This window comes from Manis pentadactyla, chromosome 4 (assembly GCF_030020395.1).
Source record: "Manis pentadactyla isolate mManPen7 chromosome 4, mManPen7.hap1, whole genome shotgun sequence".
NCBI classification, from domain to species: Eukaryota; Metazoa; Chordata; class Mammalia; order Pholidota; family Manidae; genus Manis; species Manis pentadactyla.
This window is the reverse complement of record NC_080022.1, coordinates 109,097,656-109,123,284: the sequence shown is the minus strand read 5'-3', so window position 1 is coordinate 109,123,284 and position 25,629 is coordinate 109,097,656. Positions and strand designations below refer to the sequence as shown.

The window sequence follows — 25,629 nt, the reverse complement described above, 5'->3', positions numbered from 1 at the left end:
CCTAGAGCTTACTATAGGGCCTGGCACATTATGGTACTTGCTTAAAAAAATATTTGCTGAATCAAAGTTGAGGCTTTACCCCAAGGTCATCTTTCTAAGCAGGCATGCTCTCTAGTGCTATCACCTATCAGGCTACTCACCAGAACCCCAAGGGTCACGGTACTGCAGTGCTCATTCTGGAAGGGAGGAGCTCAAGGAGCCCAGGAGCCCCTCTCTCAAAGGCGACCCTCACCTGGATGAGGATAAAGTAAAGAAGACAATTTCCTAAGTGAACTTAAAAAAGCAACATGATCATTTTTTTTTTTTAGATAATTATTTTTTATTGAAGGGTAGTTGACACACAGTATTACATTAGTTTCAGGTGTACAACACAGTGATTCAACATTTATATACATGATAATTCTAGGTACCAGCTATCACCATACCAAGTTGTTACAATATTTTGACTATATTCCTTGTGCTATACATTACATCCCGGTTACTTATTTATTTTACAATTGGAAGTGTTTTTGTGTCTGTGTGTGTGTGTGTGAGGGCATCTCTCATATTTATTGATCAAATGGTTGTTAACAACAATAAAATTCTGTATAGGGGAGTCAATGCTCAATGCACAATCATTAATCCACCCCAAGCCTAATTTTCGTCAGTCTCCAATCTTCTGAAGCATAATGAACAAGTTCTTACATGGAGAACAAATTCTTACATAGTGAATAAGTTACATGGTGAACAGTACAAGGGCAGTCATCACAGAAGCTTTCGGTTTTGCTCATGCATTATGAACTATAAACAGTCAGTTCAAATATGAATACTCATTTGATTTTTATACTTGATTTATATGTGGATACCACATTTCTCTCTTTATTATTATTATTTTTAATAAAATGCTGAAGTGGTAGGTAGATACAAGATAAAGGTAGAAAACATAGTTTAGTGTTGTAAGAACATCATCATTTCTTTACTGAGTATCTTAAGAACAAATTTCCTATTTATTCTAGAATATTAATTTAAGAGGCAGTTGTCATCTCACATGTGAACAAAATCAACTTCTAATAATTAAAGGGTCTATTATTCAATCTGTAGATATTTCAAGGCCCTTGTGAATTTTCCTCCTTCCCAGCTACACATTTTATTTTCAGAGATGAGAAATACTAAAAGCAAATAAAATTAATTTTTCTACTTTTTAAATTTCTGGTCATTTAGTAGGGAAAAAAAACCCTCAACATTTTTGCTTCTGCCCATTCCTTATTAGTATACTGAACTGAGAACTGACTGTACAGGTGAAAGAGACACAATTCTAGATATGCTTTTGAATCCTCAAAGTGAAGATCTTTCACCATCCCTCCCAACTCTCAACTGTAACCCCACATGGCAAGCATTCAGCAGAAAATTAATTTTTACATATTTTTGAGGAAACCTGAGACTGAACAACCTGCCCAGATGATTTCCTTTGATTGTCTACTACATATAAAACACTATATTAAATTGAGTTAGATAAGTCAATGAAAGTCAAGCAGAACCATTTCCAACATTGGTCCTTATAAAACAGAATTATCACATTGAGCCTTCCCCTTTGCCCAGAATTTATAGTTTTGAAATTGCAAGGAAGAACTGAGTTCCAGATAGTCACAAGGCCAAATCATTTAGGAATCTTTAAAAGAAGACTATAAAATTGCCCCAAAGTTGTAAATAAATTCACAGATGAATCTGACCAAGCTCAGAATCACCTCCACAATTCCAATTTCAACTCTTCCAATGATCCTTTTCCACTTTCCTGCTCTAAGAAGTCAAGTTTATTATAACCATGTCATGTTTAACAAATTTCATTTCTATGCTATGACCACCAGTCCATAAAAGGCATAGTATCAAACTTAGAATGTGGAACTAAAAGGCCCCAGGATTCCATTCCTAGCTTATTCTTAATTTCTGGCATGCCAACTACTAAAAAGTTTCCTCTTGGAAAAAGTATACACAATAGGAAGAACCAATCTTTCCCTGACATGTGGGAACGAAAAATGATACAATAGACATGTCCAGAAAATCTCGGTCCAAACAAAATACAAATACATGCTTTCATCTTAAAGAGTAAAAATGCATCTACTGTCCTTCAAGCTAACCAACTTTAAGCAAATAAAAACTTCTTTCAAGCTAGAGAGTTCTGACAAAATTTCAGCATTCAAAAATGAATTTCAACTATTATTTAGAATAATTGCTACCCAAAGTAAAATTTCAGCACAAATATCCCTTCTTCATGAAATTCTCCTTGACTACCAGCTATCCCTGAGAAAGCTCTCCATGGCCCCATGGCATTGTCTTCACAACACTACTATAACACTAGTAAAACTGTATGCCTGTTACATGTAGACGGGGAACTCCTTGAGGAAAGGGTTGTCATTGGAGCACCCAACACCCAAGAACAGCTCAGTAAGGAGGGTGATCTGTAGATTACAATGATCTTGGGCTTGTGTTTTGCTACCCTTGCCTCACATTCACACAGACCAATGAAGACATGATAAATACCTGTTTAACTTCTCACCACCTGCCTGTCCTATAAGGTGAGTTATTGCAGAAGTCTACATCCCCAGAAAAGTATAAGGTAACAGCATTTATAGTCTTCACTGGCATTTATTCTGATGACCTTTGCCTTGGGAACTGTGACAATAATGAACAAATGGAGTTTTAACTTACAAGAGATTCCACAGGAACAGAAATAAAATCCAAACTGCTCAGATTGAATCACTTAAGTTATGTGCCCATCATCAGGTTCTTTACCTTTCAAGATGTCCAATTTGCTTTCTCTTCTACATCAGGACACAGAGGAACATTTCAAGAGTGATCTCTGCCTCTCAAACAGAAGGGACTTTTTAGGTCAAAGTGGAGTGACACCAACTACTCCCACATTCAGTCCTACAGGGATGAGAAAAATGGAAAAGTTCATACCCCAATTCATACCAATCGCAAAGAAAACTACCCATTCCCTTCCCCAGTGCTCTGTGGCCAAAACAATATTTAGAAGGAATAGGAAGAAAATAATTAGGTCAAAAATGGGAAAGGCAAAACCACTAAAACTTAAAAGCCCCAATCCATCCCACTGAAGACTGGGGACCGAAGCAAAATCTACCAGATCCAAAAGCCTCATTCTAATGGTTGTTTTTAACTTTCTCCACAACCAAGAAGAGTTACCATAGGTTGCAAAATAACTTTTACTTCAAATCTTCTTTATGCCCTTGCTCTTAGCATGGTAGAGATACTGAGAAAATATTGCAAACTCTAAAATGCACTGGCCATAAGATAACTTAACTTTCAAAAAACCATTTGGTCTACAGCAGTTTTTAACCTGGAATCCACTGCCTCCCAGAGGGTCTGTGAAGGGACTTACGGTGGTGGGGGAGGCATGGCTGTGAACTTGCTGAGGAAAACTTACAACTTCATTTCAGCCTCACTAACCTCTTAAAGTAAAAGTTAACAATGCCTTCAATTGTGACTGTAGGTAACAACCCATGGTAGTATAGCAATCCTGACTAAGTCACCAAGAGAAACCAAAAGACACCTTCACATCACGTTACGGTTGTACACATTTCAAGATATCATTTACATTCATTACTACTTCAGAATTACAGTATGGTTAGACCTGCAGCTACATTTTGTTATTTAATATGTGGTAAAGAAGCAAAGCATATAAATTACTGTATTTCAGCTGTTTAACTTTTGACAACTGTTTTCATGTCATCTGTAATTCTATGTATTTTATTTTATGCACTTAAAAAACACGCTTCATTAGATTGCTAAGTACAAGGAATATGAGGGACATAGAAGGTTAAGAACCCCTGATCTAGAACAAAGTTTCTGAACATCACAGTCACCAAGGCAGACAAGTAAGTTATTCCACTGACATTTCACAGTTGAAGAAAGTTAAGCCACCAGGAAGCCAAGTAACACATCCAAGGTCAAACAAATTTGGAGTTGGCATCACTCACAGCATTTACATTCCCACTCTCCCATGGGGACCTTTGCTTACATTTCTACAACTATCACTAGTACTGTCTTGCCACTAAATGGGGAAGAGGCAACAGCCTTTCTAAACTAATATAAAACCAAAGCCCAGTCAATGGAACAAGACAGATGTATAAGGTACTCCTTTTTGTTCCTTGATCAAGTATGCTGCTATAATTGTTAAAAGCTGAAATTGGTCTGTTCCTGAGATACTAGTTTTTCAGAAGTGAGAAAAAAGTTGGGCTTCATTTTCAGAACTGTCCAAAGCACTTTGCAGATAGACATTAACTTGTTCAGTGCTGCAATGTGTTATGAGTGGTCAGGGCAGTGGTATCACTTCATAAATGGCAAACCTGGAGAATAAGTATGAAAGATTTGTTTAGTCACACATTAGTCAATGGGAGAGCCAGCTTTCTGATTCCAAGTTCAAGGCTCTGACCACTATACCAAGTTGCCATGGTCAAATATTTATGATTACGCTTGTGGAACTTCTGGACTTTTATTTTTACCTACCAGCCAAAGAGCATTTCTTTTGATTCACAGGAACAGACACTTTGGAAGGCTATGGGGAAAATATCCCATAGAATATATTCCAATGTACGTAAGTACTTTTTCACTTATTAGTCATCTAAGAATCCAGGTCAAGAATCCTTTGCTCAAAAGCCAAGTTACATACAACTTGCTTTATAGGAGGAGAACAGTATGCAAATTGTTTCTTCATTTTTTTAGTCAATCACTTCCTTATCTACCTACAATATCCTCTGGAACTACTACCATCTTACATTCAACCTGTTAGTACAAAGTAATACTCTAATGGTTCAACACTATTAGACCCTAGGTCCTAAAACAATAAAATGTCACCCCATCTCAACTTTGTATTAAATTTTCTCTTCTTATCCAAACCACCAGTCAGTGAAATCCTCATTCCTCAAAACATTTTTATGCCATCTAACTTCTCCTTTTATTAACTCATCTGTCTTTAATAACTTGGGTCTTTTTCAACAGTTAGGAGGCCTTTCTTAAATCTGTCTTTAGGGCCATAACATTATTCACACCAGCACTAATTCCTTGGCAAAACTTCCCAAATCACTAGTATCCAGGCAAAAAAAAAAAAAAATCAACAGGACAACCATGTTGCACAATCTCCAGAAAGAGCCAAAGGTTCTTAACCCACAGGAGTCTTACCCACCAATATCCTTCTGCCTCCTCACTTCCATCTCTCAACTGTTTCACTACTTACATCCTTCCACCTGGTAATGCTCATCAATCACTTTGTGCTCAGTGCACAAGAGTCCAGATCTCTGGTCTAAGAATGTACACTTAATTCTTGAGTATTTCAAAAGCTAACAAATACTACATCACACACCATTGATCAAAAAGTAACTCTTTACATAGCCACTCAATCATTTCCCCACTGCGAGGGATTTATTCACGTTTGCCTTAACCAAAGTCTAACTTTGCACCAATTCTATCCTACTTTAGATTCTCTCTCCGCCAAGTGATAGTTAAGTCCATCTCTTTATCTTGTCGAATAACTTTATTAGTTCCCAACAGGGCTGCAATTTAAGCTCAAAGTCACTCCTCTCTACCACAGACCAGGGCTCTTGGAGGAGAGATTTCAGGCCTTCTTCAGGCTTGGGAGCCCTCTTAGAAGGTCCCCAGCAACACCGTTACAGGCCTTCGGCCCTTTCCTCTGAACATAACCAGTCCTGCTGTTGTTTTCCTTAGGATATCCCCATTTCACCCAGCTCACCCAACACTAACCAGTGACATCTTAATAGTCTGCAACTTTCTAAGGTCAGTGACTAGGGCTCCACTTTGGAAATCACTGGTGTCTACGACCCCCACAATGACTCCGTGACCTAGACATCATCACCTCACCTGCTGGAGTCCTTTACTACTCACACGCCCTCCTTAGCTTTCACTTCCCCTCACCCTTCAACAAGTCATTGGCCTGCAAAGTCCCTATTACCTCTCTATCCACCTCCAGGGTCTTACAGACCCCATCAAACTCCATCCGAATTCCCTTTAGATCTCCATCTCGCCCTTCCACTGGGACCCTGGGACCGTCCCGTTTCCTCATTTAGCCTTTCCAAGCACTGCTTGGGACACAACCTTCCAAAGAACTGAGATGCCTTGGTCTCTCCCCACCGCTCTGTGAGCGGTAAGCAGAGGACGACCCCCACCCCGACCACCTCCCCCCGCAGGTTTCTCCAGGCTCAATTCACTGTATCAGCAACCTCGACCCCCCCCCCCTTTTCTTCCCTCCTCCCCACCCTCGCTTCGGCTCTCCACGGCTCTGGCTGCTCCTGCCCCCAGACCGGCTCAAAACACACGGACGCGGACCCGGTCCCCCCAACCCCCGCTCTGGTGTTTCCCCTCCCCCCCAGGTGCCACTTACCCCGAGGCAGGAGTGGGGGGAGGGCAGAGGAGGAGTGGAGTAGGGGAGGGAGCTTCGGGTCGGGGCGGCTCTCAGCCCCGGGGGGCCGGGGCTCGGACCAGCGGCAGCGGCGGCGCAGCGTCTCCCCCCGGCGGCAGCAGCGGCGGCGGCGCCGTCCCACTCCCGTAGGCACACATAGGCTCCATTGTCCGCGGGCACCTCCCCCTTTCCGGCTCCCCCCCCTCCCGGGACCGCCCCTTCCCTCCCCTCAGCCCTCCCCCAGCCGCACCGCGCCACGAAAGGTACTGCCGGCCCCGCCTCGGACGCGAGCGGAGAAGTGCCCCTCCCCCAGGCCCGACGTCCCACCCGGAGGGGGCGTGGGGACTGCCCCTCCCGCCTTAGCGCCGGGCCCGCCGCCGGGAAGGGCCCGCCTCCTCCAAGGGAATGTCAATCGTCCCCCTCCCGGAACGCGCGGAGTGGTGCCAACCCCGCAGCTTCCTCCTCCCACTCCCCCGCCTTCCCGGAGGCACCGCCCCCCGTGCAGTGCCCACCGAGTAGCCCGCCTCCTGGGCCCCGCCCCTCCACTATTTTACTACGGGGACTCCTACCTCCGGTCCCACCTCCTGCTTTGCATGGGCACGCCCACTAGGTCCCCTCCCCGTTAGTCACCCGGCCAGAGGTGACGCCTCCTCCCCACCTTAAAGAGGCAGAGCCCTCTTTCTGAACTAATGGAACCTCCCGGAGGGCCGGCGGGGTAGAAGGTGCAGCCAGGGAGGGGCTCTTCTTTCCCGCACCTTCCTCCCCACGCACATACTCGGACCTCCCCACCGCCTCCCGCAGCGCTGGGGAGCAATCCAAGGGGACTAGAAAAAGAGTGGAGGGGGAAGGGCATCGTGGAATTTGGCCATCTTTGACAGAAACGAATTGGGAGCTGCCGAAGGAAAGGGTCTTTTTCTCACACTTCCCTGCTGCCCTGGTCCCGGCCTAAAGCTCAATCTTCAAAGCTGCCCCCACACACCTCTAGGGTGCAACCACACTACCAACCCCCTTGTCTTCATCCCTCAGTCTGCACTGCCTTTGCTGTTGCCCAATTTCTCTCCTCCCAAGGGAGCTGGCCCCTCTCCGGGTTGCAGTGTCCTCCACTCTCTCCCAAACAGCTTCTCGCCAAGGTCCTGCAGACACGGCGGCTGGTGCAGGGTCTCTCCTTCCATCTCAGGCGCAGCACAGGCCTGCCCACGCATCCCCAAAGAGGACGTTCTGGCCAGATCCTTGAATCGTTTCACAACCGCTTTTTAATCGCAGTATAGCTCCCCTAATTTTCCGTTGGCCCCTGCTTTGGAGAGCTCAAAACCTTGGGATCCAGGCACCATGCCCTCTGAAGTGAGAGGGTAATCCATTAGATTGCACTTTTTCGCAAAAGGAAAAGTGACGGCATCATGGTGAGCGCTTGTTGCTGAGTAAACTCAGATTCAGGCTCCTCCTGTTTTATCTTTGTGGCCCCTGTGGCTCCCCTGACCTGTCTGCCCCACAATCCTCCCAGAACTCACTGTTGTTATATCTGTGTGTTGGTGCTTTGGAGTCCTGATCTAAAATGTTTCTGCAACTATGTGCACTGACTCCACAGCTTCTCTGAATCAGTTAAGTGGAGCCTGCCTATGTTATAACATACTGCATATTGTCCCCGAAGATAGATGGAAGCAATATGGCCAAGAGAAGTAGATAAATTTTTTTCTGCTTTTGCTGCTATCACTGGTGGTTATAACCAGGACACTTATTTCTGTGTTAGTTTCTCTGTCTATAAAATAGGCAACCTTCCTTGGGGCAACCTTTTAAGGAATGGTGCTTGTTGTAAAGGATGGTACAGGAGAACCCTAAATGATAAACCTTTCATAACCATTTAAAACGCCTGGTCATGTAAGTTTCTATACCATGTCTCCCCGCTTAGATCCTATAAGAACCTGTTTTTCCATAGCAAGATGTTTTCTCTTTGTCTTCCATTATGACTGAGATTATAAATAAAGAAAAAGACAATATTAAGTATAAACAATGTAAGTCTAAGATCAATTGAAGCTTTACAAATGGAAAATAATTAAAATACTTTTCTGTCAAGTTTTGGCAATAGAATATTTGATGTAACATAGGTAAAAAAAAAAAAAAAAAAAAAACCTCTGAAAAGGGCAGGAGGAAATAAGTATGAACTCAGAAAAGACAACTAAACCCTGGAATAAGCAAACAACATTTGGGATTGCTAATGTAGGTGGAAAGAAGGGATTCAGACTGTATCTCTACAAGAAAACCGCTATTAAAATAAGCTCTGAGCTGGGGTGTTCCAGACCAGATCACCTCTATTCAGAAAGCTCAAAAACAAGCTCACTATAATAATAATACATATGCAAAGATGTCTTAACCGTTTTACGTGGCATTACACCATCACTCACTGATATGTTTAAAGTTCAAAATTATTTACTGAACCAGGAGAAAAATGTAAATCAATAATAAATGTGCAATACTAGGGCAAATAAGCAATAATATTGAGAATTTAAGCATGCTAAAAGTCAAGAAGTCTAATAGAGTCTCCGTAGTGATGCTAATTTAGCAACATTGCACATGGGATTTAAAATGCATTTTTAAAACATTATTTATTTAGTTTAGTTTAGTGAAATAGTTAATCTATTTCACTAGAATTTTTGTCCCCAGAATTTTCTAGCTTCCATTTATTTTCATCTCACTTAAGAAAGAATTCTATTTTGCTATATAGGGATCGAGCACATTGTATATACACAGGCACTCCATAAATACTAAAGATAATGATGAAATCATCTTTGAAAGCATCCTGCTACCCTATATATCCTAAGATAAGTCGCCTTTTTAATTCAAATGGTACAACTGTAAAAAATACAGCCTTTTGACACTAAAGAGATCTGGGTTTGATTTTTTATTTTCTGAAATTTGCTTTTCATATCATGATGAAAATCACACTCTGTGATGCAAATATGGATAATGTAAGTTTGGCTTAGTTCTTGAACTAATTACAGCATCTGCTATTTAAGTTTGCCTCCATCTTCTGTACCTGTAAACTCCACTTTCAAAATGCTTTTTTTCCGCTCAACTCTTGATAAACTTAAACCTAAATTTTAGGGTTGGAAGAAGCCCCCTCCTACTTGACAGATGAGAAGTCTAAGACATAGGTATTTAAAATTGTGCCCATTTTTAGGAACTAAAACTGTGAAAGCTCTGACAGATCTGTGCTGTGCTACTCAGATCCCTTGAGAAGTTTCCACCAATATTTCCCCTTTATTTTCATACTCAAATCTATATAGTTGTGTCCCCTACCCTCCTTGTCTGCCTTCTAAAAATCAAGTTTTGTGACTTTCAGCCTGCCATTTACTGAGCCCTAAATGATTGCTGTATATATGCTGATCCCCCTTCCCCAGTGTTCCAGTGTCACCCTATCCATCACGGCTTGCGAAGGAACAGCCTATGTGCTCCATTCACTCTAACCATTTGCCGCTAAGTTTCTTGATCTTCATGCCAGTTCTTCACATGTCCTTGTAGTCCCACACCCATTATCCTCTTCAATTTCTACTAATTTACTAATTATCAAATTTACTCATTTCTTAACCTCTTTCCCACCAATAATTCTGTGTATTTCTACTATATTTTATTTTCTTCTCTTGATATTTCTCTAAGAATTGTGCCCTTCAGATAAGCCTCTTATTTTTTCTGGATTCTTCCTTCACTGCTGGACTCTTCCAATTCCCACAATCAACCTCCTCTCAGCTCCTCTGGTACTGCTACCCAACCACTGTAGCTTTGACCTCACCTCCATGGTTTCCATCCAGGTTGTGCTCACTAACCACATTACCTTTTTGGCAATCTTTGACCATCCATCATTCTAGCAATATAAGTTCTTAGGGATGAAATGTACCCACATTTTTGTTTCCACTCTTGGCTGCTAGACATTACTTGGAAAAAAAGAATATAAAGTCAAGAAAATGGATCCCAACCAAAATTCAAGCAATAAAACCTCAACTAAATGTTACTGCTCTTTACTTTTTAATCCTTTTATGTATCCCCATTGCCTCTTAGATCATTTCCCACAGAAATTATTCCAAATTTTGTCTACTACTTCTATATTGCAAGACCAACCTTGTCATCTCATTCCACCTCTGAAGGGTTTTGCTTAGTTATCTCAGTAAAATAGTATCTTCAGTAAAATCTTTCTTATCCCAATACCCTTTTTCCTCTTTCTTTTACTCACTATTTATCCAAAAGTAACCTACATTCTTTGTCACCACAATTCCTTTTCCTCCTCTGTAATTAACCCAGCCATTCTAGCAAAATTCTCTCTCAAATATGGCCAGACCTAACTGTGAAATCCATCCAATGAATATATTTTCCTTTGAATCTCTTACACTTTAATTTCTAAGTACAATGATATTCTGGTTCTGTCTTCTCCCCTCCCCCCCCCTGCATAATTTTATTGAGATATAATTGACAGATAACATTGTACACTTTTAGGTATACAACATAACTTGATATATGTGTATATTGCAAATGATTACCACACTAAGTTTAGTTAACATCCATCACCTTACACAGTTACAATTTTGTGTGTGTGATGAGAACTTTTAAGATCTATTCTCTTAGCAACTTCCAAATATATAATTCAGTACTGTTGACTACAGTCCCCATGCTGTACATTACATCCCCAGAAACTATTTATCTTATAACTGGACTTTTGAACCTTTGAATGTCTTCACCTATTTCCCTCTACCCTCTACCCTTTAGTAATCCCCAATCTGTTCTCTGCTTCTGTGAGTTTGGTTTTTTCAGATTCCATGTAAGTGAGATGACATAGTATTGTCTTTTACTATTTCACTTATTTCACTTAATATAGTTTCCTCAAGTTTCATCCATGTTATTGAAAATGACAGGATTCCCTCCTATTATGGTTGAATTAATATTCTAACATATGTATATGTATATGTATGTATATATGTGTACATATATGTATATATACATAAACATATAAAACACTTGAGCCATTATCTCTTTACAGATAACCAATGTATCTATAGACCTCTTTTGAACTTAAATCCTGCATTTCTATCTACTCAGCTTGACCACCTAGAAATCAACTTAACATGTCAAAAACCAAACTCAACATTTCTCAAATTAAGTTTCACCTCCGAATTCACTGCCTTTTACTTAGGCTCAAAACTTTGGAATAATCCTGATTCAAAAACTCCATCTGTCTATATATCTTCTCAGTTACCAGTGTCCACAATTCCTCTTTAAATCAATTTCTTGTTTTCTATTTCCAAGTTGGAACTGCTGGAATAGTCTCCAAATAGATATTGCTGCCTCCAGCCTCTCTCCTCTGCAGAGTTCTCCAAGCTCTTTCCAGATAGATTATACTAAAAGATGTGTCTTTATGTGTGTGTGTACATACTAGTTCGTACACTGCTCATTCCTCTCTAACTACTTAAGCCTTACTGGTTCTTCTGGACCCAACTAGGGTCTCTCTACCCTAAGATCTCAACAATGTAGTATTACAGGAGCAATGTGGGCTTTAGAGTCACCTAGACCTGGGTTTGAATATTGAACTGCATTTTACAAGCCAAGTAACTTCAGAAGAAAGGAAAACAATGTTATTTTCTTTCTCATTCATTTCAGTAGTAGATGTTTATGTCCCCCGGTTTTAGAACATAGCCTATATATACAAACTTTTAATATCATCTATCTTTTATTATAGTTCCCAGTCTTCCTCCATATACTGAGGGCAGAACCTTACATCTCTGTGTTTTGTAGTCATGTAGTCATTGCTATATTTATTGAGTATTAAGTACATGGCATTTTGGGAGGTACAAAGTATGAATTAGACATCCAATTTTGTCCTCCATGTATAATCAGACTTATATGGCAAATTCACTAAAAAAAAAAAAAGAGGTTAGTAAGTGCCTCATTTGTGCGAGGTATTGTGCAAACTACTGACAATTCAAATAAGTATAAGACATATTTCCCTGATGTTGGAATCCAGGATCTATGTAGTTAAGAATACTGATAAGTAAACATTTATAATCAATTACTGTAAATGCTATGCTATAGATAAATACCAGGTGTTTGGGGCACACAGAAGAGAGGTATCCAATCCAGACAAGAGAGTCAGGGAATGCAATAAGACCTGAGCAGAATCTTAGCAAATGTGTAGGAGTCAGCCAGGCAAAGGACTCAGCAATGTGCAAAGGCTCAGCCATGTGACAATGTATGTAAATAACCATAATGCAACATAGAAAGTAATAAATAAGTGACAGAGCAGAGGCAAAAGTAAAATGGCAATCAGGGGAGATACATTTTTGGGGGCTGGGTTAGGTAAGCAGAAACTGCTTCATGGAAGTAGAGGTATTTGAGGCAATCTGAAAGGTCAGGGGTCAGATGCCTCTTTGTCTTCATAGTGCCCTGCACACAACGGCACATCAGCTAGTCTGCTGTGGTGATGATGGTGATGATGATACCTAGGTTTTTCTCATGAAGTCCGCTTGTCCATTTTCCCAGAATGCTTACAACAACAGAGGGGCTCTCAAGCAGAGTGCTTAGCTTTGAATCCCAGCTCTGCCATGGGAGGGCTGTGTGACCTTAGGAAAATTATCTAACCTTGCTAGAGTTCAGTTTTTCTTCCACAAAGAGGGGAAATGATAATAATTTCTTCACAGGGGTAGGGTGAGGAATAAATGAGTGACTCCATGTGGACATGTAGGAATGTGCCTGGCACATAGTAAGTGCCCAATAAATGTTGGTTATTATTATTACATTTTATTACATTTGGTTGTTTCTGGATTATCTACAATGGGATTGGCCTTAGGGGAGATTTTAGGAGCACTGAAAAGCCTACCACCTCAATACTTCACTTATTCTCACACCAAATCTCCCTCACTTGTATTTCTTCAACTCTCCTACTACACACCTTTAAATTCTGCCATTGGAAATTCATACCTTCAGATTTAAGATGTCACTTTCCCAGACTCTTGGGAAGGGTAACACAATAAAGGGTTAGCCTTTTTAAAATTTTAATAATTTATCTAGCCAGACCTCTACCCTCCTTAAATGCTAACTACGTTAAGGGAATATTGTGGAGAAGAGAGAAAAGGCTAATTCTGAAGTTTAGAGAACCTCCCCCAGAAATTCAAGCTTAGAAGCAGATTCTCAGAGGGCTTTCTGAGGGCAGCAGATCCTCTGGGATTGGAGGAAGGGTTAAGATTGGAGAGAGATGCCAAGAAGTGATGAGGAAAACAAAAACAAGGTCGTTTGTGTCAGAAAAGACAAGCTTTACTAACTTTAGCAGCACTGACCTTAATCTGGGGATGCTTCCACTGCCCCTTTCTCTAGTCTGTGCTGTGTTTTGGAAATTAATAATTTTGCTCAGGGTCAGTCTTGAATGATATTAATGAAGGAGACTATACAGTTTTTTGAAGGTGATCAAGAAACCCCTAGATTTAAATTTTCATCTGACTTCTACAAGTTTGTTTTCTTACTGATTGTTTATCAATAAAAAATTAAGAAGCAACTAATATGTATCTAGTGCCATATTAAATAGAGTGATGATTTCATCAGAAGCTGACAAAATAGTTCTTGTTAGGAATTTTACAATCACTTGAGGAAACCAACAAGAAACATTTAATAACAGTTAATTTCTAAATTTTATTATAGACAGGACAGACATGGCACAAACTCTGACTTCAAGGAAAAAACAGCAATGAGAAGAGTCTGGAGTAGTGAGTAATCATTTGAAGGACTGGAAGTTGAACTGGGCCTTGAGGAATAGGATTTGGGAAATTCCAGGAGGATGACCCAGTAGGGAGAGAGAAGGAGACAAGCCAGAGACTGAAAGCAGAGCAGCATACGTGTGGCCAGGAAATAATAGTAACAGTGATTACAAACAATCATAATGACAGCTGATGGTTATTAAGTATTTAGTATGTGCATGTGCCAAGCACTATTCTTAGTACTGTATTTATATTGTGTCATTTAATACACACAATAACCGCATGAGGTGTGAACTGTTGTTCCAGTTTTACAGTTGAGGGTCTAGGTAAAGAACAGTCCTGAAATCATGCAGCTAAGTGGGAGCTGAGATTAACACCCAAGTCAGTCTGTGGTGAAAGTTCTTATCCTTCCACACTAGAGCCTCTATTCAGTGGGGGTGTTGGGATGCAGTGGCAAATGTAGTTAGATAAATAAGGTGGAAATTCATTACACAGAATATAATTTAGAGATAGCATATGAGACTGATACACTGTGAGGTTACCAAACACTGCTTATGGAACAGGCACCTTCCTTACAGTATCACCCTGAATGTGACTTATAATTATACCCATTTTACAGATGAGAAAATCAAGATGGAGAGGTTAAATGACTTGTTCAAGCCTCACAATAGTTAAACAGCACAGTCCGGATTTGAATGCTAGACTGGAGGCAAGGTCTGTGTTCTTGCTGTTATCCTGCACTGCCTCTCTCTTTGAGCAAGGGGAAAACAGGTAAGAATAACCTTGCTGCAATTTACATGTGGTCTTCAAAGCATTTCACATTCACAGCCAGCATCTGATCCTTGTGGTAACTACGTGATAGGTTTAGAAGATACCTCCATCATAATGAATCATCATCATCATCATCATCATCATCATCATCATCATTAAAATAATAATATCAGGCAGCATGACTGAGTGTTCCCCCTACACCTGGCACTGTCCTAACAGCTGTACAGGGATTGTATAGTTGGCTTATAACAACTCTACAAGATAGGCTCTTTTATTATCCTTACCTTGTGCATGAGGAAGCTGGGGTTCAGAAAAGTTAAATAACTTAATGAAGGGGGCTGGACTCAGATTAAGTTACAGAACTAATTCAAGGCATGTGACAATGAATGTGATTGCAGGACTGAAGCACAGATCTACTGGTTCCACATCCAATCATGCTCTTTTAGTATCATGTTCTAACAGTTAATCTGCAGCTATGGAAAGGAAGAGTTGAAGAAAGAACTAAAACAGGCAAGGCGAGCAGCTGGAAGACGGCAGAATTCAGGTGTGAGATGACGCAGCCCCAGGGAGGGTAGTGTGAGTGGGAATGAAGAGGTGGCAAGTCCAGGCGCTTTCTGAGGAAGGGTGGGGCAGCTTACTTCTGCAACATGACATGTAAATATAAGAGGAAGGAAGAACAGCTGAAGTTTGGTTTCTAGCCATAAAATGGGTGAAAAGGGAGCACTTTGGTCAGAAATAAGAGTAGTACAGAAATGACACTGGTAGCTCTCATATATTGCTGGTGGGAATGTAAAATGGTGTAGCCACCTTTGAGAACAGTTTTGTAGTTTCCTAAAATGTTAAATGTAAGTTTACCATGTGACCCAGCAATTCCACTCCTACATGCCTACCTAAGAGAAATAAAAACATTTCTACACAAAGACTTGCATGTGAATATTCTATAGCAGCATGATTCTTAACAGCAAAAAGCAGAAATAATCCAAATGTCTATCAATTGATGAATGGATAAATAAAAGGTGGTACATCCATACAATGGAGTTATCCAGCAACAAAAAGAAAGTATTGCTATAATTTATAGTATGTAAATTATCTCCCAATAAAGCTTTTTTTTTTTTTTTTTGGAAACTGAAGCTGGTTTTTGAAGGAAGAAAGTTAAGTTTTAGAATTACAGGTGACCACTGGACACTGAAATGATGTATCACCAGGTGAGAGGGCAGGCTGAAGGTGCTTAGGTGAGAGATGAAGCAGCAACAATGAATGAGCTCATGAAAGGAAAAGGCACACGAGAGAAAGAGAAAAGGACTTTGTCAAAGGTAAGACCTTTGGTGTCACTGCCATTAGGGCAGGGATGATGGTTTGTCTGGGCTAATATGGTGTTCAACCCCGTAGCAATTTTTCCCACTCACATTAAAATTGACTTGTATTCTAAGCTCACAGGCCCTTAGAGCAGAAGACTGTGCCCCAAGGCATGGCCAACAGTAGAGTAAACACCTCTGGGGGGGAAATTGCCTCTAAGTGACTAAATTACACAAAGATAACTCAAAATGGCCTCTGTTCCCTGTATTTTGATGCTAAAAAGGAAACTGCTCCAATACTTTAACCCAAATTAGTAATAACTTCAGCGTTAGGGAGTGTGGTGTTTCAAGAGCACTGGTATTTCACCCAATCACTCACCACCAAGGAGGATGGATATTATTCTGGACCACCCCTGGAATCGGCTTTTTGGCCCCAATATTGACTTTGGAACTTAGAAGGAGCCAGCAGAGATTCAGATAAACTGTAACTGCTTTCGCACCTCAGAATGAGGAGACCCCTCCTCCTCCTGCCCCTCCCCATGCTTAGAATTTCAGGGAGGGGACCTTTCCAGCCTAGGGACTAAAAGTCCCCTCCCTCCCGGAAGTCCTGACAATGCTTTTTGCTTCTCCTTTCGCATTTCTGGCGTAAAGGAAACTGTCCTTGGTTGTGAAATAAAGGGTAAGAATACCTAAAGAAAAAAAAGAATCAGGGTGCCTAAGACAGAGGTAGTGGAGTATAGAAAAGGAAGCCCAGGGTCAGAACAACACTGGCTTTAGGTCCACCCACCACCCACATCAAAACAGGGGGGTCAGCTAAGCTGGGTCTCTTAATGCTGGGGCTACATGGAGTCTAAGGCTAGAATTTGGATGAAGGAAAAAACATACCTTTACTTTCACTAAATTCTAACTGAAATTTAACATTTCCTTCAAATATGAGCATAGGCAATAAATCAAGTTAGTATGAGCAACCCCTGACTTTTTCACCAATAGAATTAGATATTTTCATATCACCTTACAGTTGTGGCAGATATCCCATATATTGCTTACACTCATCACAACAAAATTACAGCAGTTATTAGATCTGTCAGTAGACCTTTTTATTGATATTCTAATGAAGAAACACAATATTGTATCAAATTTGATGCTTTTAATATTATATTTCATTGTAACTATTTTTGTAACACTATGTACTTATGTACATAAAATCATTATTCTGTCCCTAGGCTTCACCAAACTACCCAAGAGGGTCCACCACACAAACAGTTGAAGGTCTTCCGGGCTGGAAAAACTGCACAGTCCCCATCTGGCACCACCAAACTGAGTCTCCTTACAATGCCTGCAATCCAACCATTAGAGAACATTTCCTTCGGGTTTTTAAGATTTCCATTAAAATGCAAATGCCCCCAAAGGAGAAGAACTGGGCCGAGTGTTATTTGTTAACCCCTTAAATGGGGTTTTTAGCAGCTAGCTGAGCACAATACCCTACAATTCAATTAAACAAACATTTATTGAGCTCCTGCCATGGGTAAGGAACTAGGCTGGGGGATAGAGAGGGAAATCCCCCAAGGTTTCTCTCTTCCAAGGTGCTAGCAATCTAGTAGGAGTAATAAAACAAGTGCAGAAAAGACAGGGTTAGAGAAATGGTACAGAAACAGGCAGGGAGCCAAGCCCATTCGAACGGGGGATTGTTTCCTCGGTGGGGAGAGACTCCTTCATTGTATGCATTCCAGGACCGACTGCCGATTCTGTGCCAGCCCTGTGCTGGGGCCACAGAATACAACTTCAGCCAAGTTCACTACCTAGGGCTGACTTAGGTAAACTACGAAGTAAGCTACAGTAGTTGAGTTCTCCATTAGGTAGAAGAGGGCCGGGAAAGCAGAGGAGCAAGAGACTTTAGGGCCCCGGTGGGGGCGGGGAGAGTCTAGAAAGACTGTTGGTTGTGATGAATGTGGCATGGAGGAAGTGACATATGAGCTGAGTCTAGTAGGATAAGTTTTTTTAAAAAGAGAGATGGGGGAGGGGAGTGGGGAGGGGCGCCGCATTCCTGGCAGAGGTATGTGTAAAGGGCCTGCTTTGAGAATACGTTTAAGTGGGAACTTAGGGATAGTGGAGGAGCCAGGCAGGAGATGGGACTGGAATTGTGAAACGAGGCTGTACTGTGGACGGATCTTAGATTTAATGCTTTGGAGTTTGCATCCTATACTTTTGGAACGATCGGAAAAGGCTTCATAAAGGAGGAGATACTTGAGTTGGGCCTTAAAGCATGAGAACAATTTCAACAGGTGGAGATGGTTCTGGGAGAGGGAGTGTTTCAGGCCAAAGGAACAGCACAGCCAGGCACCGGGGCGGAGAGCGCACAGTTTGGTCAGAACCGAGCTGGGGTGGTGCGTGGTCCCGAGAGCGCGGCGCGAGGCGCACTCGGGGGCGGCGTGCGGGCGGGGCGCCTAGGTACCGCCAGGGCCGAGGCTCTCCTGGGTGGCGCGGCAGACCACGCTCCGCAGGTGATCTTGGTGCGCAATGAAGTGTGGCTGAGGAGGAGAGAAGGCTAAAAAGGGAGGTAGGCTTTGCGTGCTGGTAAGACCCTGCCAGTTCAATCGGAAGACCCTGGGGAGATCCTGCGAATGGGCCCCACAGGAAGAGCGGTTTTTTTCTGGGCCATGCATTAAGGAAGATTTGCAGAACAGAAGAGTTTAGGATGGACTGTGTGGGGACCCAGGTAAGGACTAGGACGATAGTCCAGGTAGGGAGAAATGCGGTACTGAATTATGGCAGGGGGAACAGGAAGGAAGGGACAGATGTAAAGATATTTGGGTGACAATCTACATGGCTCACTGGGCAACTGAAGTGGGTGGAGGGGCTGAGTCACAGATGACTCCAGGGATTTGAGCTGGGCAAGGAAGAAAATAGCAGAGCCTTAAAGGTAAAGCAGTGGGGGGTAGGCGGTCTTGTGAGGAGGCCACGTGTTTGCATGTTGTGTCCACACAGAGTCAAAGGCGGAGAAGGGTGATGCTTTTTATCTTGAAGGAGCACCTACGCAGCTTGTAGAATACAGGATGAGGCCCAGGTGGCACACAGGCCTGGAAGGGGGCAGAGGCAGCCTGCACCAGCTGCCTTTGTCACGGTTTTGTTGAGGATCCCCTAACAAGGTGATGGAAACTCTGAGCTGTAAACCCAAGTGAGTGCCTTCTCTTCTCAGGATTTCCCGTTTCCTCGTTGGAAAAGCAGGTGATAATAAAACTTATCACCCACTCATCTCATGGAAGTGCTGTGAAGAGCAACCAATATACATACATACATAACTTTTAAGGCACCCATCAAGAACAAAGTGTGCTAGAAATGCTAAACAATAATAAATTCAGCCACCTCCTTTGCCATGATAGTAAACAAGGTGTCTTTTTAAAACAGATGTGGTTAACTAGATATTAACTTTGAGGCTGTCTATATAGCCTCTACAACAGATAATTAAATCTAAATTCTTGATTTTCAAGAATTATATGTTCCATGCATAGCAAATCTCTTAATAAATCCCAGCACAATCTCTGCTCCTCTAAAGAAATCCTTCATTAGAGAGTCTGAGGGACTCTAATACCTCCATCAGACCACGGCCTGGACCAGACAGCACTTAATCAACATGAAAATTATTTTATCATCCCCTCTCCCATTCTTAGTATTAGTGTGTGACTAGTATCAGCATGGCATTCCCACCATCCCCTAAGCTGTACCCTTTGTCAAACTCCTGAGGTCCCTCTCTTGGAAGAATGGTGCCATATAAAATATTCAGATCCTAGGTAAGTTGTGTGCAACCTACATGGGAAAGAAGGCTGTCAGAATAACTGAAAGAAAAAAATAGCAAATCTGCTTTAAAGGAACCCATCTCTAATTATATGTTCCATGCATAGCAAATCTCTTAATAAATCCCAGCACAATCTCTGCTCCTCTAAAGAGCAGGCCTGATAGGTAATAGCTCCCCTCCTCTGTGGTAAAATCCAATTTTCACACCTGGTAAATGAAATAACTCCACTGTGAACCAAGGTTGGTTGGGGTGAGCTGTTAACAGAAGGTTAGGGGCTGTGCATCAGGTAACAGCTCTTCTGGGGACTCCTTCCAGAGATTTGCTCTTTTTATGCCAGTTGATACTATTCAGCCAGAAATCCTCCAACCTCCTAGCTTACAAATGCTGAAGCCTTTGTCACCTGGAGTGGTTATGAGTGAGTACTGCAGTTCACAGGTCACATATGTGTGAGACCTGGCCCTGGCTTTATCTCCTGTTTGGTAGGAAGGCTCCTTACCATTTGTGTACTTTTAGGAGATAAGCTTATACTGTATTCCTAACAAACTGACCATGAGAAGGGGTGATGTTACTGAAATGTACAATTGTGAAGGAGTACACTGAAGGAAGAAAAAAAAATATATGTGAAAATCCAGCCAGGATCTATATACTGTACAGGCCTAATCCCGAACGACAAAGTGGACATCCACAAGTAATCAACAATGAAATACACCCTCAAGCACACACATGCCATTAAAGAGAACTGAAAGGGGCCACGAACATATCCCAGGATATGTAAGAGTTTAGTAAGGGTGATATCCCAGATAAGTAAGGAAAGGAAAGATTATTCAAGAAATAATGTTGGAATAATTGTTCTTCTGTTTGGAAAAAAATTAAGATCCTCCTCTGATATAATAAAAAATTCCAGAAGATTAAAGAGATGATATAAAAGTGAACCAGTTAAAAAAACACAAAAAAACTAGAAGAAAATATAGATGAATATTTAACCTTGGAGACAGGGAAAGATATTCTTAGAATAAAATCAGAGGAAAAAAAGTAATTTGATAGATTTGACTACATAAAAATGTAAAATGCTGTATGTAAAAAAAAATAAAACTAAAAAGCTAACAAGCTAATGGAAACAAAATATTTCCAAAAAATAGGACTTCAACAAATGTGACTGAAAAGAAGTTAATATTCGTAGCATGTAATGAACTCATACAAAGCAATATGAAAAACATAAATACCTGAGTTGAAATTTAAGATTGCACAGACACACTAAAAAGAGAAGAAAATCACTTGAACTTATAAAAACATTCATTCTAACTAGTAATCAAAGAAATCATAAGTAAATTACATTTTCTGTGAAGGCTTGGTACATAGTAAACACTTGCAAATATTTATTGACTTGTTCAAATGAACAAAGAATAGAAAATTCCAACGTTCGGTATGTGACCAAATGAGCACTCTCATATGCACCTTGTAGGATTACGTAGTAAAGCAGGTCAGCAAACTATTCTGTAAAGGGCAGACAGTAAATATTTTTGAGTTTGTGAGCCATACAATTTCTGTTGCAGCTACTCAGCTCTGCCATTGTAGGGTGAAAGCAGCCACAGACAATATGTAAATAAAACAATATGACCGTTCCAAAGATACATTATTTATGGAAACTGAAATATGAATTCCATATAATTTTAATGTGTCATAAATTCTTTTGATTTTTTTTCCAACCATTTAAACATGTAAAACCCACTCTTAACACATGGGCTATACAAAAACAAGCCATGGAACAGATTTGGCCCTATTGGGTCATAGTTTGCCCTGTCCAGAGCAACATTTCTGGAAATCAGTTTGGCACTCTGTATCAATATACCTTTAAAAAGGCCACGCACAGGCTTGTCAGTATTAAAATAATCAGGTACAAATACTTTTTTAAATAAAAAAGTACTCTTGTCCTTAATGGTCCTACTAATTCCCTTTCTAGGAATTATTTGTAAGGAAGAAGGAACTGTGGAAACTCAAGAATTTATACAAAAAAAACATCCAAACATCTAGCAGAATGGTAATGGTTAAATCCACCCTGGTACATTTATATGGTGAAATATTATGCAGACATGAATCTTTCACAAAAATATAGGACATGCAAAAAATGCTTATGATATAAAATTATGTGAAAAAAGGTTACAAAATGTATATATTCTAATTTTGCAAAACATATGTACATACAACTCCTATAGACAGAAACATATGCTTAGAGAAAAGACTGAAGGAAACATATTAAAATGTGAATAGTGCCCTGGATGCTGGCTTTATGGATAATTAATTTTTCTTTATTCTTTTGTTCTAAATCTCTACAATGAAAAGTTACTACTTTTGCAATTAAGAAAATATACTAATATTATATTTAAAATAAAATAAACCAGTAAGAAAATCCAGAATGTGAAGTTCATACAGAACACAAATAAAGAAAAAAGAAAAGCCTTTCCAGTGCAACCCCAATGTAAAATCTTGACAAAATCTGCAATGAAAAACAGATCCAAGCAACTGAAAGTCACAAGGGTTTAAAATTCATGCAAAATCACCATAGGAGGAAAAAAAAAGTTCTGATCAAAAGCAGCTGAGACCTGGAATCTATGACTGACCCTACACTGAGTATATACAGAAAAAGAAGCATGAGATTAAAGGACTGCCTTAGGTCTATGTGCATAGTGTGGCTTGGGGGACACTCCAGTGGCTTCTTTCTCCTGCCCTCCCAACACCTCCACCTTCCCAAAACAATAAACGAGAAAACAACAGTTGTCTCAAGTATTAAAAGGACAGAAATTTAAAACTAGGGCTTGCTTCTTTTGTTTTATTGTTGAAGAGGTATAGTTTTCTCCTCCAAATGTTAATGAAGACATTTATACCTGGATGCATCTTTTGCCAGAAAGAGAAAGTGAGAGGAGTTAGGGCAGTTTAAGGAAATGGAAGGTTCCCTCAAACAAATTTCAACATTTCACAGTGTGTTCTAGAATCTGAACTATATACAATTAGTGTATGACCATCTTGTGGGGAGTTTACAGTATGTTGCCTGATAGGCTATGCCTTTATACTGGTTACTTCATCTAATTCTAATAAGAAGCCAATAAGGGGACTTTTCCCAACATTCTTTGAGGAATTGTCATATGTGCCATATAAGGCATAGAAGGATCAAACTGTCCAGGGTCATCTGGATAACATGGGGCAGAGCCAGTTTTAAAATCTTACTTCCAGGTTTGTGGCATCCATGGCTGAAATACTTCTAAAACAAGATTTTAAGGAGAAGCAGGGTAAAGCAAGCTTTACCATCAAACACACTTGAGTTCCATCAAACACACTTGAGTTCAAGGTTCAGGATCATAGTATGAGTTGATTTTTCTTAGCTTCAGTTTTCTCACCTACAAAGATTCAAATACAAAACCTCATCTCTCAGAACTTCTGGAAGTTCAGAAGTAATATAAGGAAAGTACCTGGTGCAGAGTAAGTCCTAAATAAATGGTTGTTAATAGAAGAACACAACTACTAATAATTTTCTTTGCTAAGTCACAGTTGAGCCGAGTCAGAAGGTCTCTGCCAAGAAAACAGGAGAATTAAAGCCAGGAAATTGCTTGGGTAACTTAGGAAAAGTTTTCCTTTCCTTCATTTCCCAGACAGCTTTAATTCCTTGCTTTTCTATTTAAGATAAAGGAAGCATGCTTGGACAACAGGTCTGGAAATAGGGGTACTTTGTGGCATATTTATGCTTTAAAAATCAAGTCTAAGTTAAGACCACAAACCACTGGGTGTGGTGCATTTTTACAAGGGTAGGAGCAATAAACATATTTCTATAGGAAGATCCAGGCTCACTGAGCCCATGAGATGAGCCAAAGGAGAATCATCTGCCCACAAAGAGGAAGGTGGTAACGTTCTTCACTTCCTTTGTGGTTTTAACCTAAACCACAACTCCTCCCTTTCAGTGATGTCTTTTCTTTACATACATTCAGATGTGTGTTAGCCTCTCCCACCTAATATGTCACTCCCTTCTCTGCCATATGGAAAAATATCACATGCTTCTCTTCCTCCAAGGAAAGCTTCTCCAGCACACAGGAATGGTTTGGAGCTGCTCTCACAACCCATCTATTCTATCCATAACTGCCTGCCTAAGAGTCTGTTCCCAGAGACCTCTCGAAGATCCACAGTTCTTCCAATGCCCAGGCCTGTGGCTTGAGGCAGAGAGGATGAATAAACGTACTGTATATTATCACTTAGGCAAAAGAGGAAAAGCTTTCTGCTCTGAAATGAATGAGAACATCAGGGTTTCCAGCTGGAAACAAATGGAAGTAATAGAATGTCTTTTGTTTTGTTTTTAAGAAAGGAGAAAGAAGAATGAATAAAAGGGGAAATAAATGCAGTGCTCAAGCCAAGGAAAAGAAAATCAGAAAATACTCCAAAAATGGTAGGTTTAGGAAGGTCGGCAGACTGCTGTCTCCTAACTGCTGCTGTGGTTCCCAAGTTAATATTTGCCAGACTTAGCATTCCTGTGAGTGCTGTTGGGATAATGGGCCCCACTCGGGATGTGAGTTCTACATCCCGGACGAGGGACAGGATTTCAACCATATCAGACACAGCTCTCATTACTTGTAAGGAAATGATCTTACTGAGGAAAGCAGCACAAACCATAAACACATTTGCTTAAAAAGACAAAGCTGTTAGGTGTACCCCTTAACTTCATGACTAACACTGTGTGCCGGTCTTAGCTACTCATGTCTGAGTCCAGAATAGCATTTCCCAGAGTGGATCCATTGGCCCCTTCAGGTCATGGGCTATGATATGAGAGGGGCACTCTTGGTTTAACTTTCTTGCCAGAAGGGGTAGAATAGCAGTCATTTTCTAAGGAAGAATTTGTTAAGCACCATCTGTGTCAAGCACTTTCTCTATTACATATTGTAGAAAGATGAAATTCTTCACCTTTTTGAAGTTTATAATCTTGTTAGGGAACTAATATGCCAAAAGTCAGAAATCTGAGGCTAGAATCATTTGATTCATCCTTTCTCTTTCCCTTCCTCCATCTTTTAGCTTAAAGAATTTTAAAACCTAGGGAGGTTGAATGCCTGTCCTTGGTCACTCAACTAGTAAATTAGCAGAGACAAAAGCCAAGTTTCCTAACTCCAAATCTGGGTACCCTTCTCTTATACTTCAAAAGGAGTAACTAGAACAAATAACTACACAAGTTAATATTGATACAAACCATGTGTACAGAAGTATTATGGAATGCAAATTAGGGGAATGCAAAGTCTGAACTTCATCTAATTCTAATAAGCCAATAAGGAGACTTTCCCCAACATTCTCTAAGCAATTGTCATACCAGTCAAGATGTGCCATATAAGACATAGAAGGGTCAAACAATTTGTCCAGGGTCATCTGGTAACAAGCGGCAGAGCCAGGTTTAAAATCTTACTTCCAGGTTTGTGGCATCTGTGGCTGAAATACTTCTAAAACCAGATTTTAAGGAGAAGCAGCGTAAAGCAAACTTTACCATCAAACACAGTTGAGACGTTTCTTGGAGTAAGGTCTGAAATATGTGATGGGTAGGAACTGTCAGAAATTCAGTTTAATTCAACAACCATTTTCTGAGTGCCTAATATGTACAAAGCACTTGGC

General features: G+C 40.7%; 1 protein-coding gene across 4 annotated transcripts in view; it reads right to left on the bottom strand.

Moving 5' to 3' along the window:
- The window catches only part of LOC130683411 (uncharacterized), a 73,732-nt gene that overhangs the window by 4,534 nt on the left and 43,569 nt on the right, over nucleotides 1-25,629 (bottom strand). For 3 of the 4 annotated variants that reach the window (XM_057500634.1, XM_057500632.1, XM_057500633.1), the window contains 2 exons: nucleotides 2,770-2,904; nucleotides 141-232 (listed from right to left, as the gene is read on the bottom strand). The gene's annotated coding sequence lies outside the window, so the exon portion shown is untranslated. Of the gene's footprint in view, nucleotides 1-140; nucleotides 233-2,769; nucleotides 2,905-6,391; nucleotides 6,596-25,629 lie in introns of those variants that run through there. The other variant, XM_057500631.1, reaches the window with a different exon arrangement.